Source organism: Carlito syrichta, unplaced genomic scaffold (assembly GCF_000164805.1).
Source record: "Carlito syrichta isolate Samal-C Ts95f unplaced genomic scaffold, Tarsius_syrichta-2.0.1 Scaffold303986, whole genome shotgun sequence".
Lineage (NCBI taxonomy): Eukaryota > Metazoa > Chordata > Mammalia > Primates > Tarsiidae > Carlito > Carlito syrichta.
Window position 1 is genome coordinate 241,881 of NW_007248082.1, and position 6,469 is coordinate 248,349.

Sequence of the window (6,469 nt, forward strand, 5' to 3'; positions counted from 1 at the left end):
CCAACTGAAAAAAAAAAAAAAAGAAACAGAGATATATAGCTTGTTTGTTCAAAAATGCACAAGTGCACACATACAAATAAATCTGCATAAGACTAGCAGGAAACTTATCAAAATGCTAGTAGTAGTCATTTACATGATTCTGATTGTTTCTCAACTATATCCTTTTTGTATTCCCTTTTTTTTTTTTTTTTTGAGTTGAAGTCTCACTGTCACCCAGACTGGTGTGCAATGGCTGCTCCGCGCCACTGCGCCTCGACCTGCTGGGCTCCAGCGATCCTTCCGCCTCAGCCTTCCAAGTAGCTGGAACTACAGGCGTGCGCTACCACGCCCGGCTAATTTTTGATTTATTGTAGAGATGAGGTCTTGTCAAATTGCCCAGGCAGGTCTCAAACCCGCGGGCTCAGGCAATCCACTCACCTCAGCCTCCCAAGGCGCGGGATTATAGACTGAGCCACCGAGCCCGGCTTGTATTCCCATTTTTTAAAAGTAAATAAGTATTATTTTATAATGGACAATGTTATTTTAAAAATACGAATGAGGCCAGGTGCAGTGACTTACACCTATAATCCCAGCACTTTGGGAGACTGAGGTGGGAGGATCATTTGAGACCAGGAGTTGGAGACCAGCCTGGCCAACAAAGCTAGACCCCCCATATCTCAACAACAACAAAATGAATAAACATGTAAAACTAGGAGATCAATTCATTTGTTCGACAAAGGCAGGTACTTCGTAAGGTAGCACAGATAAACAGTAATACATAGTTCTTGTTCTCTTATACACTAGTAAAAATGAAAAACCTATTTCCACCTATAATAATGTATATTAATATTCCTGTAATTTTTTAGATTAAAAAATAAATTATGTAAGACTGGAAAATTTTAGTCTTTTTAGCCTTATTTGAACTCTATGTAAGTGAACCAGAATTACAATATTAAAAAAGAATATATTTATACAAAAAGAAATGTATTTTATAAGTTGTAGCAGATCTTTGGAGGTTGATCCTGTGCTGCCTTTGCTAAAGATAAGAAAATGAGGCTACCAGTCCCATGTGTGCAGAGCTGAATCTTCACTGACCCCAAGGGAAAGGAGAGTGGGAAGATGGATTTCATTTGACTACAGCTAGGCAAGGAAGGTTAGACAAGAACTAACAATGGGAGTCCTTGCCAGGATGCCAGGAAAGCCTAGGAAATGGGCAAACACTTCCTTTCCTATTGGTTTCTATTAGTTTCTCTTGACAGCATCAGTTACTGTTGTAATTTTATTTTGGTTATATATGTCTGTCATCTGTCTCTTCTACTAAGTTCCATGTAGGTAGAGACCATATGTTCATCATGTTCACTGTTGCTTGTGCCCAGGCCCTTTGTAGTATTTTAAAAATGGAAAATCTGATCACATTACTCCCATTCTTAAAATGCTTCAGTACCTCCTCATTGCACTTATAGTCAAGACAGAACTACAGATCACGGCCCACGAGAATCTGCACCAAGTAACTTCTACTTACCTCTCCAAGGTCACCATATGCTTCCCTTCCACCTGATTTTTTTCCAGTTTCTAGATTGTGCCATGTTCTTTCCTGCACATGACTTGAGAAGAATATGCTAATTTGTTTTCCTTTTTTTGTTTTGTTTTTTGAGTCAGCGTCTCATTCTGTCACCCAGGCTGGAGTGCAGACTCGACCTCCTGGGTTCAGGCAATCCTTCCGCCTCAGCTGCCTGAGTAGCTGGAACTACAGATATGTGCCACCATGTCCAGCTCATTAAAAAAATTTTTTTTGATAGAACTGAGGATTCACCTACATTGCCTACGTTGGTCTCAAACTCCTGGGCTCAAGCAATCCTCCTCCTCCCTCAGCCTCCCTGGAATTATAGGCATGAGCAACCATGTCCAGCCCTTGTTCCTTCTACTAAAGTGTTCTTTCCTTTACTTTGATTAGCTGCTACTTATTCCTTGGATCTCAGCTAAAATGTCTCTTTCTCAGACAGGTCTTTATTATAGTTTCTCATAACCTCTATCTGCCTTGTGACTATGTGCTCTCCTCCGTAGAGCAGGGCCTGAGGTGGGGGGGGAAAATGAGAAAAGAAAGACAAAGAACGGCAGGATTGGGAGGTCTCTTGCCTCAGTAGGTGAGAGCAAGTTTATCCTCACAGCATGTTTTTTTATGTAGGGCAAAACTACATAAACAAGAAATATTTTAATGCTGGCATCAGCTGGGAAAAAGTTAATGTTTACGACTTTCTCAGCAAGCTTACTATAGCACTGACGTCTTTGTTTTTTTGTGAGTCATTAACATCTGTGTTTTTTGAAGTTCTGAGTAAAGTTATTATCGAAGCAGGCTACATCCAGCCTACGCAGACCAGAGGTCACACCACCTGAATTCTACTAAATCAACATTCCTAGGGGCAAACATCGAGGGAAGGAGATACTGGGTAAGCTCCTGTTGGAGCCAGGCCAGGAACACAAGGACCTTGTCAAGCTTATTTTTTTTAAGACATAAGGAACTTGTCAGCTTATGCCTTTTGTCTCCTTCAACTATGCAATTATATAAGTAATTATTGTTTAATGGTTTTCTACCAAATGCTAGACTGTAAGCTCCATGAAGGCAGGGATGTCATCTATTTTCTTTTCTTTTTTTTTTTTTTTGAGTTGGAGTCTCACTCTGTCGCCCAGACTGGAGTGCAGTGGCCGCTCCCGCACTCTCGACCTGCTGGGCTCCGGCCATCCTTCCGCCTCAGCCTTCCAAGTAGCTGGAACTACAGGCGCGCGCTACCACGCCCGGCTGATTTTTTTATTTATTGTAGAGATGAGGTCTTGCTGCCCAGGCGGGTCTCAAACCCGCGGGCTCAGGCAATCCACTCACCTCAGGCTCCCAAAGGCGCGGGATTACAGGCTGAGCCACCGAGCTCGGCTCATATATTTTCTATAAATTTATTTTAAAACTTTAAAATTATAATAGAGAATGGAGTCTTGCTATGTTGCTCAGGCTGGTCTCTAACTCCTGGCCTCACGTGATCCTCCCATCTTGCCTCCCAAAGTGCTGGGATTGCATGTGTGGGCCACCACACTGAACCAATGTTATTTAAAGATTTTATTGAGGTATAATTCACAAATTACAAAACTTAGCCATCGAAGTATACAACGCACATAGTTTTAGTAAATTTATAGTAGTGCAATCATTACCACAATCCAGTTTTCATCACCCCAAAAATTGTTCCCTTGTGCCCATTTACAGTTCTCACTCCCACTCCCACCCTCATCCCTAGACAACCAGTGGTCTTCTTTGTTTCTAAAAATTTGCCTTTTTTGGACATTCGTTTTAAATATGATATAAGATGTAGTCCTTTTTGCCTGGACTCACTCACTTAGCATGTTTTCTGGTTCATTTATATTATTAGCATATATCAGTAGTTTGTTCCTTTTTACTGCTGAGTTTCTTTTTATTCCATTGTGTGGTTGTGTCAAATTCTGTTTATTCACCAGTTAATGAACACTTGGATTGTTTCCAGTTGGGGGCTTATGGAATGATGCTGTGATGAGCATTCACATGCAAGTCTTTGTGTGAATTTATCTTTTCATTTCTCTCGGGCAGGTAGATTTCTAGGGATAGAACTGTTTGAAGAGTTACATGGCAGATTTAATTTTTTTTTTTTTTTTTTTTTGTCAGAGTCTCACTCTGTTGTCCAGGCTGGAGTGCAGTGGCATGATTCTGGCCCACTGGAGCCTTGACCTCCTGGCCTCAAGTAGTCCTCCCTTCTCAGCCTCCTGAGTAGCTGGGATTACAGGCTACAGCACCAGGCAATTAAAAAAAATTTTTTTTTTTGTAAAGTTGAAGTCTTTAAACTCAAACTTCTGGTCTCAAACTCCTGGGCTCAAGTGATCCTCCTGGCTCAGCCTTCCAAAATGCTGGGATTACAGAAGTGAGCCACTGTGCCCAGCCATGTCTAACTTTTAAAGAAATTGCTAAAGTGTTTTCAAAAGTGGTGGTTCCATTTTACAAAAATGTGTAAGGATTTTGGTTTCTCTGTCCCCTCTATATTCATATTAGTGGGTGTGTAGTAGTATCTCATTGTGGTTTAATTTGCATTTCCCTGTTGATTAACTAGGTTGAGTACTTTTTCATTTGCTTATTAGCCATTTATATATAATCATTGTGAAGTGCCTATTCAAATCTTTCACCTAGCTTTTTTTGTTTGTTTGAGTTGGAGTCTCATTCTGTCACCCAGACTGGAGTGCAGTGCTGGGCTCAGGTGATCCTTCCACCTCAGTCTTCCAAGTACCTGGAACTATAGCCATGTGCCACCACAGCCAGCTAATTTTTTTATTTATTGTAGAGACAAGGTCTCACCAAGTTTGCCCAGGCTGGTCTCAGGCAATCGTCTCTGTTTAGCCTCCCAAAGAACTGGGATTACAGGTGTGAGCCACCACACACAATCCCTTTCTACTCTACTTTTTTTTTTTTTGGAGTTGGAATCTCACTCTGTTGCCCAGGCTGGAGTGCAGTGGCATGCTCATGGCCACCCCAGTGTCAACCTGCTGGGCTCTGGCGATCCTTCCACCTCAGGCTTCCAAGTAGCTGGAACTACGGGCGCATGCTACCACACCCGGCTAATTTATTTATTTATTCATTGTAGAGACAAGGTCTTGCTAAGTTGCCCGGACTGGTCTCAAACTCACAGGCTCAGATAACCCACTCGCCTTGGCCTCCCAAGGTGCTGGGATTACAGGCTGAGCCACAGAGCCCAGCTTCTACTTCTAAGTTCAATTTTTTTAGATTCCACATATAAATGAGATCATGTGGTACTGGTTTTTCTGTGCATGGCTTATTTCACTTGACATAATGTCCCCCAGCTTCATACACATTGTTACAAATGACAGGATTTCCTTCTTTTTATGACTGAATAGTATTTCATTGTGTATATATACCACACTTTCTTGACACATTAATCCATTGGTAGGCATGTCTTGGCTATTGTGAATAATGTTGCAATGAACATGAAAATACAGATATCTGTTCAAAATGCTGATTTCAATTTTAATTAAAGGTTATTTAGGTTTTAGGTTTTTGAAGGTTTTTTTGCCATTGAATTGTAAGAGAGCCTTATATATTTGGGATATTAATTCCTTATCAGATATATGGCTTGCAAATATTTTCTACATAGAATTGAGGCAGGGTAGCTAGCACAGGCCAGCCAATCAAAAGAAAATCCCATCAGATGTAAGAATAGAATAGCCCAAACTTTCAGCTCAAAATCACTAAAAATCCTTCAGGTTCCCTGTTGGTCAAAGACTCCACCCCACTCTCTCCCTAGCTTGTTTTATAAACCAGTTAATCAGCCGGGCTCGGTGGCTCAGCCTGTAATTCCGCGCCTTTGGGAGGCTGAGGTGAGTGGATTGCCTGAGCCCGCGGGTTCGAGACCCGCCTGGGCAGCGAGACCTCATCTCTACAATAAATCAAAAAATCAGCTGGGCATGGTAGCGCATGCCTGTAATTCCGGCTACTCGGAAGGCTGAGGCAGAAAAATCGCCGGAGCCCAGTGGGTCGAGGCTGCGGTGGCCAGGAGCGGCCACTGCACTCCAGTCTGGGATACGGAGTGAGACTCCAACTTAAAAAAATAAAAAATAAAAAAAAAAAATAAACCAGTCAATCTAATCAGTCCTTGGTCACCTTCATGACACAGACCTCATTACCATGGCAGCACTTATGTGACCGACCCACCCATCTGCCTGCTGTCCATCACCTGTAGTCAGTACCTGTGCTTACCCGCCCCTCTGCAATGAAGTGGGGAAAAAAACCCACCCAATCACCTTAGCAGCCCGCCCCCATCAAAGGGAAGGTTTAAAAGGCATTGACTTGGGCTGGGCAATGTGGCTCAGCCTGTAATCCCAGCACTTTGGAAAGCCAAGGTGAGTGGACTGCTTGAACCTGCGGGTTCAAGATCAACACAGGCAACTTGGTGAGACCTCAACTCTACAATAAAGCAAAAATTAGCCAGGCATAGTAGCACGTACCTGTAGTTCCGGCTACCTGGCAGACTGAAGCCAAAAGATCACCAGCCCCCAGCAGATCTACACTGGGGTAGCCATGAGTGCCTGGGCGACAGAGTGAGACTTCAGCTCAAAAAAAATAAAGACACTGACTTCAAGCTGCAGCTGCCATTGCTTTGTTAACCCTACTGTCTCTATGTGGCTCTTTGAGCTATGGCTGCCTTGTTTCTTAGCGCTGGTCCCCTCCCCTACCTCTCTCTTTCTCTTTCTCACTTTCAAAATAAATTTTGCTTGAAAACTTTGCTAACCGCTCTAAAATGCATTTTAGAAACAAGTCAAAGAATCCACATGTTTTGCACTGTACCCCACCTGGCAACAGAATTGTTTTCTTAATTTCATTTCTGGATTATTTGTTTCTAACACATCTTTTTTTTTTTGAGTTGGAGTCTCACTCTGTTGCCCAGACTGGAGTGCAGTGGCCGCTCCC

General features: G+C 42.6%; 1 protein-coding gene across 1 annotated transcript in view; it reads right to left on the bottom strand.

Moving 5' to 3' along the window:
* Positions 1-6,469, bottom strand: part of NME5 (NME/NM23 family member 5) — a 31,192-nt gene that overhangs the window by 10,544 nt on the left and 14,179 nt on the right. The window lies entirely within an intron of this gene.